At 34.4% G+C, this 14,949-nt stretch overlaps 1 pseudogene; it reads right to left on the bottom strand.

Moving 5' to 3' along the window:
- Positions 1-500: 500 nt before the first annotated feature.
- Positions 501-13,501, bottom strand: LOC108484089 (mediator of RNA polymerase II transcription subunit 8-like; annotated as a pseudogene).
- Between the last annotated feature and the right edge of the window lie 1,448 nt (positions 13,502-14,949).

The following is a 14,949-nucleotide window of genomic DNA, read 5'->3' as shown; positions in this document are numbered from 1 at the left end:
TTTTCTAGAATTTTGGTCGAGCCAATTAGTACAGCTTTATTAGTTAAAGTCTACTTTGTTGTAGGATCGACTACACCGACCTTTGTGCGTTCTAATTGGATATCTCCCGCATGCAGGCTTCAATACTAATGCCGCTTTGTTTCAGAGAAACTAGACTCGAGAGAATCTACACATATATGGAATGACTCCTAATTATCTCTGGTTAATTTACAATGATTTTCCAAAGTTGGAGCAGGGATCCGAAACCGTTACGCCCTATTCCACAAGAACTTTAAAATCATTAACTTATAACTCATATGACCATTTCGTTTCTTCCATATGAAAGTAGATTCATCAAGGTACACTTACATAATTTATTTGCTATTTAATACCATTCCTACTATTTTAGTGATTTTTCACATCCACGTCATTCTTCATTGTCAAGATCGCCTTTAGTAGGCTTTACCTATTTCATACTTTCCATGATTCAATCGGCCCTTTTACATACATAGCACAAAGTGTGATCATGATTAACCATTCCAATGGCTAATCGTTTCAAAATAATTCCATACCTCATAAGGGTCAACATACAAACGATTATAGTTCTATGCTAAAACGATATATAAGCCATTTTCGCATGGCTATCTAAGTTTACACAAACCTAAGGTACATGACCTTCAACAAAGGATGGTCCTATACATGCCATTTCAAAGTTCAACCAAAATTTGTACCAAAATGGGGCTTCGATAGTGTGGATGACTTGACTTCTTTGATCCCGAATCCGATAGCTAACGAGCGAAACCTATAAAACAGAGAGCCAAAACAACGGGTAAGCATTTTAATGCTTAGTAAGTCTCAAGCAATGAAATCGGCTTTGACTAAGGTATTTTATTCACATGGCTAATTAAACCACTTTACTAATTCACATTCCCATACTCATACTTATTTCACATCACCGACCCTTATGTTCATACACAAAAGAACAACTTAGCCCAAGGCCTAGGTAGCTCGTTTATCAACTTAGCGATACTTACTTGTAAGAATTCAATTAGTACAAGCACATACAAACATACCTCATTCTTTGGAATTTTCACAAGTGTATAAGTGAAATTTTCACAAAGAAGATTGCTCACTTCGAATCACATACTTTGGATTTAACCGGATATAGCGACTCAAGACGATTGCCTTGGTCATAACCCGGTTGGTGACTTGCACAAAGGCCTTGGTCTTAGCAGGATATATCAACTTCGCACGAATGCCTTGGTCTTAGCCCGATATATCAACTCAATACGAATGCCTTGGTCTTAGCAGGATATATCAACTCATACGAATGCCTTGGTCTTAGCCCTGATATATCAACTCACATACGAATGCCTTGGTCTTAGCCCTGATATATTTCCAATGTTCACTTACACATATATCAATATTCAAGACACGTCCATAGTTCATTTTCGTTACTAAAGCTCTAACACAAAATATCTATCAACCTTTACTATTTTACTCAATGGCCACACAAACAAGGAGCATAATTTTGATATAATTCAAGTAGGGTCATCACTCGAAGACTTACCTTGAATGTTGTCGAAGCGATTTCGACGGCTATTCAACTACTTTTTCCTTCCCTTTATCGGATTTAGCTCCCTTTGCTCTTGAGCTAATTCACACAAATTTAACTTATTAAAATCTCATCATGATAGCTTATGGCGAATATGACAAGGAGTGTAAATGGTCATATGGCCATCCTTTAGCTCAAATACACAATGGTCATGCACATTTTACATCACAACAAGCAATTCAATACATTCAAACATCAACGTGAAGTTCAAAGTACTTGGCCCTTATATACATACATCCACATATTTAAGCTCAAGAATTTTAACATAACATCAAGTGCTCAAATTACTCATGTGGCCGATTACACATGGTCATAAATACACAAAATCAAAAATAATTTCAAGGTTTTTCACACTATACATGTACTAGGCGAATGTACATGCAAATTTCACAACATTCTTCAACAAATTTCTTCTTTAAACAAACATATTTATCACTTTCTTCATAATCAAAATATCATGTGCAAACATATATACACATATAGGTGCATGGCGAATCTCAAGGTGTTCATAACCCTCTAAAACACAAATTTTTACCAATCAAGTAACAAGCATAAATCATGCTCATGAATGCATCATGGCGAATACATCACAATCATACCCCATTGAACTTTGGTCATGGTTAAACAAAGAACTCAATGTCTTACTCAAGATTGCTACAAAGAAATTTCAAGAGTAGTCAATCCATCATTGCATGCATCATTAGCAAGCTTCACATTTAGCATGCAATGGCTTTAACACAATATCAACCTTGGCCAAATACCATTTTTCATGGCATAACAAGGATTTGAACCATGGCTAACATGCACATCAAGTTAGCAACCAAAACAAGCATGAATCTCATGACACAACCTCATACATACCTTAATCTTGATGCAAGTTTAGCCAAATCTCCTTCTAGATCTCTTCTAAACAAAGAAAATGAAGCAAAATCTCTTCTTCCTCTTAGGAATTTCGCCAAAGGAAGGAGGGAAAAGATGAACAATTTTTTGTTTTTTCTTTCTTAGTCTTTGCTCAAAGAAAGGATGAATGACAACTTTTTTTTTTTTTCTTTCTCTCTAGCTACGGCACCAAGGGGGGCATCCATGCTCATTTTTTTTCATTTCTTAATTCTTTCTACATAATGCACTAACTAAACATGTTGGAAACATGTCCCCTTGCCCATAATCTAGACATGGCCGGCCACTCATTCAAAATAAATGGAGTATTTGACATGCAACTCCATTTATTTTGCTTCATTCCTTTATTAACCTCTTGAAATTAGCTACATATTTTAAATCCTTTCACATGAGTCCTTTTCTTTCAATTCACAATCAAATTAACTAAATCAAAGAATTCAAAATTCACACACGAGCACACACATATTATAGGCATCAAAATAAATTTTAAATTATTTTTATGCCTCGGTTTTGTGGTACCGAAACCACATTCCGACTAGGGTCAATTTTGGGCTGTCACAAGAAGCAACTGAGCACCACTAGATATAGAAATCAATACATGTATATGTATATGAATATGTATATGTATATGTATATGTATATGTATGTGCATGCACGAAAGAATGTCAAGACCATTATTCATACTTTGGTCACTTAAGATTTGGGATGCATGAGTCCGCTGAGGATTGCTACCAGGTAGTCCAAACTGCAGAAAGAATTGAACTGAATGAGTTAGGTTACACTTAAGAAGTTATGACAAAGGGAAAAAAAGAAAACTGAATGTAGTATTTCAATATGGACAAGTATACAAATGCAGTAGATACAAACACCAATTAATATACAGCTTTAGGGACAATGGTTAATATGTGCTAAACAGCTGCCTGATTTGCAGCAAAATTGTGTGAACAAGAAGTGACAATTTCTAGCAGGATGAAAGGGAACAGAACTGAGAGCCAGGAAACAGAATTTGACAAACAGCGCTATCCTAATCCCGCATTTATGGCCACACCATGCTCCCCTAGACCACCTTGCTCTTGTTTTTATGCTTATTTAACTAACCTCTCTAGTTTCTTAGATAAGAATTAACAGATGCCTAGAGCCAAAGTGTTTAGAAAACCAGCCAAAAAGATAAAATTGGAAAACAGATATTACTTGCCGATCCTATACAAAGGAGAGGCAAAGACATCAAAGGCTTAGCTACCAGCTCTTTTTAGTCTCAATCTAGCTGAAACTCTATGACACAACTAGTATTGATTGAACAAATCTATGGGTAAAACCAATGATTCAGTTCATCACAAGTGAAAAAGTTCAAAGGTTTTTAAATCTGAACAAGATATGCCTAGATAATTAAGGAAATAGTAACCATCCCTATGGACTTGTATAAATCTCTAAGACCAAGGAATCATGTTCCTGTAAGAATTTTAGAGAAGAAAATCACACAAACAAAAAATTGTATACACCACCCACTCACAACCACATGAAACTGAAATTTTACAAGCTTTTGATATTTACACAAAGTGAACCTTAGAAATAAAGACAGCTCCTCGATTCATGAAGAACATGGAAGCTTAGAAAGTCTTTTTTTCTTTTTTAATGACATTTATAATACAGACAAGATAAATTAAACAATATGCATGATTTATATGAAGGGAAGTCTGACTAAGAAAAAGAAACTCAGCAACAGCATTAGCAACTAACCTGCATCCTTGGTAGTGGTGACTGAGATGACATAGTTGCGGACATGTTTGGAATCTAAATCAAAACATTTAAAATACAAATTTAAACCATGAAAGATATAACTTCAATATAAAGGAGGCAAATCAACATATGTGTAATAGAAACGCTTGTAATATAGGGATGAGAACTGCTGAATTTGACATGCAAAGCTGTGAAACAGAAATTTCATCCATATTTCATAATCTGTAAGAAATGTTTCATTTCACCCTTCTGACCTAAATCTGTCATATGCACAACCATGTTACATTCTTACATCCTTTTTCAGTCAAAAACTAAATCTTTATCAAATTTGACACATTGATACCATGTGTATGTCCATGCGGATAAATCCACCAAAACAACGAATGATGCGCATTTCCTTATTGTATAATTGTATCTAATTTACCTTACTATAATAGCATATATTTTCCTATTTGATCACTTCTTCACCACATCATCTCAAAGCATTAAGTTGTACAAAGGAATATTATATCATGATATACTCCAGCATTAAGCTCTACAACAGGAAAATCAAAATAGCTGGTATCAAAATTTGAAAACCTTATGAAAACCAAATGAACATTAACCAACCAACCGTGCCACTCATTTCCTTACATCATCTTTTACCAATGAGCAAAAAAAAAAAAATCCAAATAAAGGAAGCCCTTTTCTTTTGTCTGAGGCAAGTCATATTTGTTCCCTCCCTCATAACCAAGAGCCTATCTTGAATCAATACTGCAAAAGGCTTTTCCAATCCTAGAAACTATAAGTTCAATAACTATGGAGGAAGCACTCTCTTAAAGAACATCAATAATTCTAGGATGAATAAAAACATAATTAAATAGACAATTTAGTGTTAATAACTAAAAGCACCTATAATGAACAAACTAACAGAAAGTTATTTGAGTTTCTGCTTGAACTCCCTAATGTTAGAAGGTGGACACATGTCCTAAGTTGAGAAGCATGAGTAAAGGTACCATCAATCTGGTATATCTTTCATTAGAATACAAAAATCTAATTCAGTGAATCACCTTATCCAATGATAAGTTTTATTTTAAGGAGAAAAAAAAAACAACATCATAGATAATGTCTTGAAGGAACAAACGCAAGAACACAGATCATAAAACAGATTGAAGAGTTATATAGCTAACCATCTGAGTACTTGGTGTCCCCTGATCAGCATTGAACAATGCAGTATTTGCTGCACTGGAGAATTGGCCTAAATGACGACTCAACTGATTTCCTTGATTGAGTTGGCTTTGACCTATGCCATGCTGCACATGTCCTGGAGGAAGCTGCCTACCCTGAAATTGCTGATGGCCCAAGGGTTGAGAAAACTGCATCTGACCATGTTACTGGTGGAAAGAGATTTTGGTTTCAGTTAAACCAATAGTATGAAGAAAAGGTGTATTTTAGAAGGGTAAAACATGCCTCCTCAAGAATAAATTGTCCCAAGTTAGATCCAAAAGAAGGAAGAGATAAAACCACTCATTTGAAGGCTCACTTCACATACCTGCATCAACACACCACCACCCCAAGCAACTCCTACCCTCTCCGCTTCAAACAGGAAAAATAAATAGAAAAGGACTACAAGCCTAAAAAAAGTTCAATGGTTCCTATAAATTCAGTAAACAAAAGGAAGGAAAACTAAGATCTTCATATTTTGTTTCACAATAAAAACGTCACAGGTGCTTTTACTTCCATATATTTTGCTCAGCAGCTTTCATACGAAAGTATTCATCTTTCAAGTGTAGCTGATTCACAGAATACCTTCATAATAATTCACTATTGTAGTTATTTCAGGAGGCAGTTGCAAATCTTGTAAAATTTTCTCTGTGCAGTGGAAGTGATTAATAGCTAACAATCACTTAACATGTATCCATGTTTGAATGAGAACTGTAAAATATAACAAATATCCACACACTATCATTTTAACTTTGCAGTCTTTGCAAGAAGCACTTTTTAAAATTTTGTTCTCAGATCTGCTGTATAAAACTCAACCGGAAATCAAACCCCAAAACAGTCGTACTAAAACTTCTGGTTTTATTTTAAGCTACCCAAGTGCAGGCAAGCGGCTCCAAAGACTCACAGAACAAACCCATTTCCTGAACTCTAAATACTTAAATTTACTAGGTTATGGCAATAATGATATTCAAAAGCATAACTTAGACCCATAACTGGCATGCAGTTTTTCAGGCACTGACATATATGAAGCATGCATTTGTAATTCATAAGAAATTTCAGATAAAACAAGAAGTAAAGGAAAAGAAGTCATAAGAAAGTTACCGACTGAAACTTTTGCTGAGTCTGACCCTGCAGATCATGAAGCGGCAGCTGATTCTGTACCAAAGAAATGATTGCTCATAGTTATAATACATCTGAATGGCCGAGAAACATACGAAGCTATTCTATGATTCAACAAAACAAACATAAAAAACTTATTCAAATTTGCTTAGGAATCATAAGATTCAGCAAAATTAACTGTCCTTTACCTCATTATAGTTTTGAAAACCCTTCAATCCAGCCAAGAGTCATAGTTACTATGTAAAATCAAAGCATGCACTTACATGCATATGTACATATAGATGTCGATATGTCATGAGTTACTCTTATGGCCTCACAGAAACTTTAAAAGCACAAAAAATAAGCAAAATTTATACCTGTCCCAGTCCTTGCATCGTAGACTGCCTAAACTGTTGCTGAGCAAGGAGTTGCTGTTGATGCTGAGGCAATTGCATCATTTTTTGCCTTTGCTGCTGCTGCTGCTGCTGCTGCTGCTGGTGTTGTTGCTGCTGCTGCAGTTGCTGCGTTTGTTGCTGAGGAGATGGTGTGTTCATCATAGTCGTTGCAGACCTTGGTGAGTTGGCATATGGGAGTGGAGAAGTTGTGGTGTTATCATAGGAGGTAGCACTACTAGCAGCAGAAGGAGATGCAGCCGATCTAGCAATAAGTTGTGCTCCAGTAGCCTGGCATAAGAAGACTAGAAGAGTAAAGCTGTTGCATATAAACTTTGATCTTCAGAAAATAAGACACATAACCAGAAATGATACAGAATGGTTTTCATAGGATAAGAATCAACTGATAAGTATAATCCAAATAAAATGATTAAAATAGAATGTGTCTCCCATGAATGACTTAAAAATGGAGAGGACGAAGAATTTATCAAGAACAGGATCCTGATCTGGCCTTTGCACTAGGCCAATGATCACAATATTGTGGCTATAATGGTTGAATTTTACTCATAATTACGTTATCCTACTCCTAGCACCATTTAAAGAGAATGATGAGAACATATGGAGGTCACAATCACTTAAGTAACAAAGAGTATATAGTGTGCTCTAATAGAGTCCAAAGTTGAGCTCATACAGACTATGATATGAATGTTGCTCTTTCAGAATCAGATATTCATTTAGATGAAAATAATGTGGAAATATGTATATATTTTAAATTTATTTAGGTAGATAAATCTTATTTAGCTAGATAAGTTTTATTAATATTCTACAAATATTTTATTTTATCTTTTAGTAGTTTATTAGAATAAAGGAACTATTTTCCTAATGTTTTAGTAGTTTATTAAAATAAGGGAATTATTTTCCCAATTAGGATTAAGACTCTTTTCTCTATTTAAGTTCAGTTCTTTAGTTAATAATAAAATAATAATTTTATTAAAAACTCTCTTGAAAACTTTCATGGCATCTAAGCTAGGTTAAATCTCTAGTAACATCATGGTTAAAATAGCCTTCACTGAAGATAAGAGATCCAACAATCAAACAGAGGAAGAAAGTTCTACCGTTGAAACAACTACCGAGAGTACAATGACTCAAGGGACAAAGGCGTCTCACATTTCTTTTCAGCTGACATCTCACAAGCTGAATGGCAAGAATTATCTGGAATGGTCGCAGTCCGTAAAATTAGCAATTGATGGGCGCGGAAAGCTAGGTCATTTAACCGGAGAAGTCAAGCAACCACAGGTGGGCGATCCAAAGATGAGCAAGTGGAGGTCAGAAAATTCTATAATAATTGCGTGGCTTATTAATTCCATGAAGTGAGATCTCGGATCTTAGGGAAAAAACCGCTTCCAAAACTTCGTGAGATTTTTTCTGAGGTTAGAAAAGAGAAGACAAGGAGAAAAGTAATGTGAAGGTCAGGGTTTGAAGCTAATGATAATAATTTTGCTCTTGTAACTGTCAAAAATAATAATAATAGTGAAAAAAGGAAAAAACTTTGGTGCAATCACTGTAAAAGATATTGGCACACTGGAGAAACGCATTGGAAATTACATAGGAAACCGACAAATGGAAGAAAAAAGAGTGGCAATTGTCGTGGTTCACAATCAAGGGATAGCAGAGCTTTCCAAACAACTAATGGAAATTATGAGGACCAAAGTTCTCTGGAAGGATCTCCATTCACTAAGAAACAATTAGAACATTTACACAAGTTTTTCAATCACCACAGTTTCGGATTAGTACTTCTATTCCTAACTTATCCAATAATACTTCTTCCTCTTTTGCCCAATCAGGTACTAATTTTTTTTTCAGTGTCAAGTCTTGTAAAACAAACACGTGGATCGTTGATTCTGGAGCTAGTGATCACATAACTAATAGTCATTTTCTTTTTTCAACTTAGTCATTTTCTTTTTTCAACTTACACCTTGCGCAGGAAACAAAAAGATCAAAGTAGCAGATGGGTCCTCGGCAATAGCTGGGAAAGGCACTGTTAAAATTCCGTCTTCCTTGGCTTTACATGATGTTTTTCATGTGCCAAATCTAGCTTGTAATCTCATATCGGTCAGTAAATTATCCCAGTCCTCAAATTGTCATGTTATATTTGACTCCTCTATTTGTAAATTTCGGGACATGGTCTCGGGGAGGAGGATTGGCAATGCTAAAGACTTTAGTGGAATTTACTTTCTTAAAGTCGACCATCTAAGTGAACCAACAACTAATTTATGTTTAAATTCTATTTCTGATAAGGTTATGATTTGGCATTATAGGCATGGACATCCTAATTTTTACTATTTAAGATGTTACCTAATCTATTTAAAAATAAAAGTCCTTCATATCATTGTGAATTTTGTGAATTGGCTAAACATTATCGGTCATTCTTTCCACCTCAAAAATATAAAGCCTCCAAACCTTTTTTGTTAATTCATAGTGATGTTTGGGGACTTTCAAGAGTCTTGACATTTTTAGGAAAACGTTGGTTTGTCACATTTATTGATGATCATACTCGTATTTGTTGGGTGTTTTTATTAAAAGATGAGTCTGAAGTTAAAAATGTGTTTCAGTCTCTTTATGCTATGGTGAAAACACAATTTGGTGTAAAAATAAAAGTATTTCGGAGTGACAATGGTGGGGTGTTTTCTTAACCAAAGATTGAATAGTCCACCAAAGTTCTTGTACAAATACACCACAACAAAATGGGATTGCAGAAAGGAAAACCAACATCTTTTGGAAGTAACTAGAGCATTGATGTTCACTAGTCAGGTATCACATTATCTTTGGGGCGAAGCCTTGTTAACAACTACATATCTTATTAATAGAATGCCCGGTAAAACTCTAAATTATAGAACTCCTTTTCGTCTCTTTAAAAATAACTTTCTTAACTCTAAATTGATCACAAATTTATCCTTCTGAGTTTTTGGGTGTAGTGTTTTTGTTCATCTTCACAACCAAGGTAAACTAGATCCTAGAGCAAAAAAAAGGTATCTTTGTTGGCTATGCTTCTAATTAAAAAGGTTACAAATGTTATGATCCAATTGATAAAAAGATTATTGTTACCATGGATGTCACATTTGTTGAAACGCAATCTTATTTTGATTCTGATATTCAGGAAGGGAATTATAATAAGGAAGATTCTATAATTGATTAAGAAAAGACTAAGAATATACAACATAGGGATTCCAATAATGGGGAAGGCGAATTTATGATTAACACAGAAATTAATGATGTTAATGTTAATGAAAAGGAGTATGAAGGTGTAGAGTCTGATCATGAGAATAAAAAACAAATAAAGGAGTTAATTGTTTACTCAGGAAGAAATCGAAATCAAGAAAGTGGAATCCACCAGATTCAACATCAAGAATCCGACCTGCAAGATTCTATCAAAAGTCCAAGTAAAACTCATAATCCAGCCAATGAATTTTCTAATTTAGATATTCCAATTGCCAAAAGAAAAGGTGTTAGAAATATTGTCAAATATCCCATGTCTAACTTTGTATCCTATAAAGCTTTGTCTTCGACATTTTCAACCTTTGTTTTGTGTCTCGATATTGTAAAAATACCCAAAAAAGTGAAAGATACTTTACAAGTTCCTGAGTGGAAGGAGACTATTTTAGAGGAGATGCGCACTCTTGAAAAAACAAGTACATGGGAAACAATGGAATTACCCATAAGGAAAAAAAAAAGTGGGCTGTAAATGGGTGTTTACAACCAAATTCAAACTAGATGGATCTTTAGATAGATACAAAGCCCGGTTGGTGACTAAAAGGTACACTCAAATATACGGAATCGATTATCTTGAAACATTTGCTCCAGTAGCCAAATTAAATTCCGTTATTCTTTTATCAATTGTTGTTAATCTTGATTGGTCTTTACAGCAGCTAGATGTGAAGAATGCTTTCCTAAATGGGAAACTTGAAGAAGAAGTTTATATGATCCTCCTCCAAGTTTTGAAGAAAAATTTGGAACTCGAGTATGTAGACTCAAGAAATCTTTGTTGGGCATGATTGATATATATGCACCAACTTGAGGGAGGGTGTTGAAATATGTATATATTTTAAATTTATTTAAGTAAATAAATCTTATTTAGGTAGATAAGTTTTATTAATATTCTAGAAATATTTTATTTTATCTTTTAGTAGTTTATTAGAATAAGGAAACTATTTTCCCAATTAGGATTATGACTCTTTTCTCTATTTAAGTTCAGTTCTTTAGTTAATAATAAAAGAATAGTTTTATTAAAAACTCTCTTGAAAACTTTCAAATAATCACAATGAGGAGCACAAATAGCCTTTCACCTTATTTGAAGAAAACATTCAGGTTTATTTGCATATAGGTTTAGGAAAAGACTGATTAAGGGGAAGTCAATGACTAACCTGTAACAAAGACCCCTGACTGCCAATGTTGTTTGACATAAGAGGAGTATTCTTCATGTACATGCCTGTAAGCGAATTTGATGTATGCTACTAAACCGCACAAGAAACTTTCTAGTATTGAAATAGAATAAAAAACTATAATAGTTGTACGAAAATTACCAGATGGATCAGCAAAAGATTGCACTCCATCAGCTGCAGGCATAATGTCCACCAAATGAAGTGGAAGCAAAGGTGTAATCAGCTTCTGATCTGCAGGTAGACGCAGACCTGCATACAAAGACCAATCAATAATTGGATGATAAGCATGCTAAGTTCAAAGTACTAGGACTTTCTCTAGAACATAAATAGTCAAACCAAATCTTAGATGCTAATTCTAAAGAAATTCATCTACAGGTCCATTAAACTTCAATTAACCATAGAAATCAATACAGAGAACTTTCATCTACCATTCCATTAAAATTCAATTATTTCAACTACTGTATCAATTGACTAATGTAGATGATCTATGACCAAAAGGCATTCTTATAAAACAATACAAGGAAAACTATAATAGATTTTCTAAATTTAAACCTATTTTCAATGAGGGGAAAAAAATAAAACAACAACCATTGCATATGGCCCACCGAACTATCAGTTGAAAACTATTAGTAGCCTGCAGTTACAAAATCTAGAAAGATATCTCGTTACATCTCATGGTCTAAATATAGTTGCTACACTAACTGCTAAAGACTATCACCTTCGCCAAAATTAACAGCAATACGGAGTAAGTTCTCTTGTTCTTGAATTTTAGCAGCCTGCCCCTTTTCTAGAGTAGGAAGAATGGCTGGCCCTTGACGAGAGCCAAAACAATCTGCTTTGCGGGTATCAGCTAATTCTTTCTCAGCACTTTCACATTCAGCCGTAATCATATCAATTCTAGCCCGTAAAACAATAAAAATCACACACCTGAAAATAACCAGATTCGACCAGAAAAACAATGATTGTGTGACACTAGCTCACCTTTAGCTTATCAATTTGTGAAGGTATCGGCAGATTTTGCATTCCTAGAAGCAACTGCTCTCGCTTCAAATTATCCTCCACTTCCATCTCTGGCAGTAGCTTCGAGGATAACATAACCGGTAATACTACACAGCCAATGAACTGGATTTAATTACTCAGTAATTACAATGAATAAAGATAAGTATTATTGCCAATCCAAATTATCTCAATCAGCATTTTAAGGGGAAATAAAACAGCAAATAAACTTGAAGCGTAAAGAGAAAAAAAATGCGTACTTTTTAGCATTGTCAGCATTAACATTTTTGGGATGAACAACAAAAGCCTTTGAAACCTTTTTTATTTCATCCACAATGTTGAAAAGTTCGAGATTCACCATTGAGTATTGGCCCAAAATATCTTGCCTGTTTTACGAACAAACAAAAAAGAAAAACCCTAAATATATAATATGAAAATCTGAAGATTCAAGGTTATAAAAGAAAGAAAGAGAAGAGAGAGGACCATTTGGGGGTAGTATTTGTGCGAGAATAGGCGTCGAACTCTTCAAAGATGCGAATTATGGCCTTGAAAAGGGAAATGGCTCTGGCCTTTACAGATTCCAAATTGAGCTGTTGTTGAAGCAACAGGTTCAGCCTCTCCGCCCCTACCACTGCCTGATTCTGCTGCGGTGGCTGCGACGCCAGTTGCGATGGGTCCTGAATCATTCCCTCCATTTTAGTTTTGCTAATCTTTCTGTCTTCTTCAAGATTACAAACAGTTGCAGACACTGTTCATCTTGTTTGGGGATGGTTAATAAATGGGAAATTTTTAGGATAAACTACCAAGTTAAGAAGAGTGAATTTGTTAATCGACTTCTACGAAATAGAATAGAAGTCCATGTCCAACATAATTTTTTTTTTCTTTTTTTTTTGTTTATGATCTCCTCATCCCACTAAGGCCTCGTTTTTCTCCCCGTAAAAATACTTTTTTGCCTAAAAACATTACAGAACAAGCATAGTGAAAAAAAATTTTAACTTTAAAAAAGTGTTTTTACGTAGATGAAGTAGAAAAATTTAGCTTTTCTCAGCCTGTTTCTTTGCCTTTACTCTTTCTTCTTTGTAACTTTACTCTTTCTTCTTTGCTTTGTTCCTATTCTCTACTGGTGGTGAGTTTTATTTTTTGCATCTCTTATTCTCTTTCATTTTTGAAATAATTATGAAATGATGTTCACATTTTTTCACTTTTTTTTTTCAGCTGGGCATCATGTTTTTCTTCATATTCGAGCTTCTTAACATCTCTGCAACTGTTGTTTTGCTTTATATTCAAGGTTTTATCCTTTTCATCTTTGATACTTTGGCAAGGATTATGCTTAAAAGAGAAACATTGTAACCTGCTGCTGTGTTTTTACTGCTCATAAAATAATCTGTGATGGTCTAATACTGGCTTGCATTTGTGTGCTAGATATCTATGTGATACTACAACAATGAATTCACTTTAATGAAAATTTTTAAAAGCTTATGTTCAGTAGCCAAAAACCAGATGGTGTTTGCTTTGTAGATGCCGCAGCTAATAAACTATCTTTCTTTTAACATAGCCAATTGGGTTTTCAAATGTCTTACAATATATCTGTTCCGTCTGATACATTCAATGAGCACTTCCACTTTGATCTTCCTTTGGTTCCTCTCTACGATTCCTCATCCAATAACAATATTCAATCTTTGATGACCCAACAAAACCCAATTGACGAATCCTTACAGTTCCTTTGTATTAATTAAATAATAAAGTATACAAATTGAGTTTTCTGTCAAAAAAATGATCTAAACAAGAAATCAATTTTTGTGCTGATAGTATGTCATAAATGTGCAAGCAATCAAAGTATGTCATAAATGTGCAAGCAATCAATCATTGGATTTTGTAAGCATATGTGTAAAACTTCTTGTTTGGATTTTAACTCGATTACAAACCATTTCAAATAAAATATTTGATAAGTACCCACCTCACTTTTTGATGCATGTCGCTGGAGGTATCAAAACTTTGGTTTCTTTCTATCATTTATTTTACCTGATGTATTAGTATATTTCTTTGTCAAAGGAGTACTCATTGTGCCTCCATCAATCATGCTTGCAGGGTGCATTTTTTGTTTCTGCATTTGGCAATCTTTTGCTCTCAATTAAAAAATATAACTGATCCTTAGAATCTTTAGATGCTCATTGTAACACCCCGAAACCGTGGCCGTCACCGGGATCGAACACGAGGTGTAATCTGGCTTAATTCATCACTTATACAGCTCAAACAATTTATTTTAAAACTCCCAGACAAACTATCAATCTGCGTTATAGTCACTTAAAAATTCGTATCTTGAGTTTTGAAACTCGAAATTTAATTCTGCAATTTTTTTCCTGAAACTAGACTCATATATCTATCTACTAAAATTTTTCCACAATTTTTGGTCCGTCCAATTAGTACAGTTTATTAGTTAAAGTCTCCCCTGTTTCAGGGTTCGACTACTCTAACCTCTGTGTATTACGAACCATATATCTCTCTGTACAGAGATTCAATGATGATACCGTTTGTCCCTAATAAAACTAGACTCAATAAGGAATCTTTACATATAAGGTATGACTTCTAATTA

This window comes from Gossypium arboreum, unplaced genomic scaffold, assembly GCF_025698485.1.
Source record: "Gossypium arboreum isolate Shixiya-1 unplaced genomic scaffold, ASM2569848v2 Contig00172, whole genome shotgun sequence".
Taxonomy (NCBI): Eukaryota; Viridiplantae; Streptophyta; class Magnoliopsida; order Malvales; family Malvaceae; genus Gossypium; species Gossypium arboreum.
The sequence above is the reverse complement of the archived record's forward strand: the minus strand, read 5'-3'. Positions and strand labels throughout refer to the sequence as shown.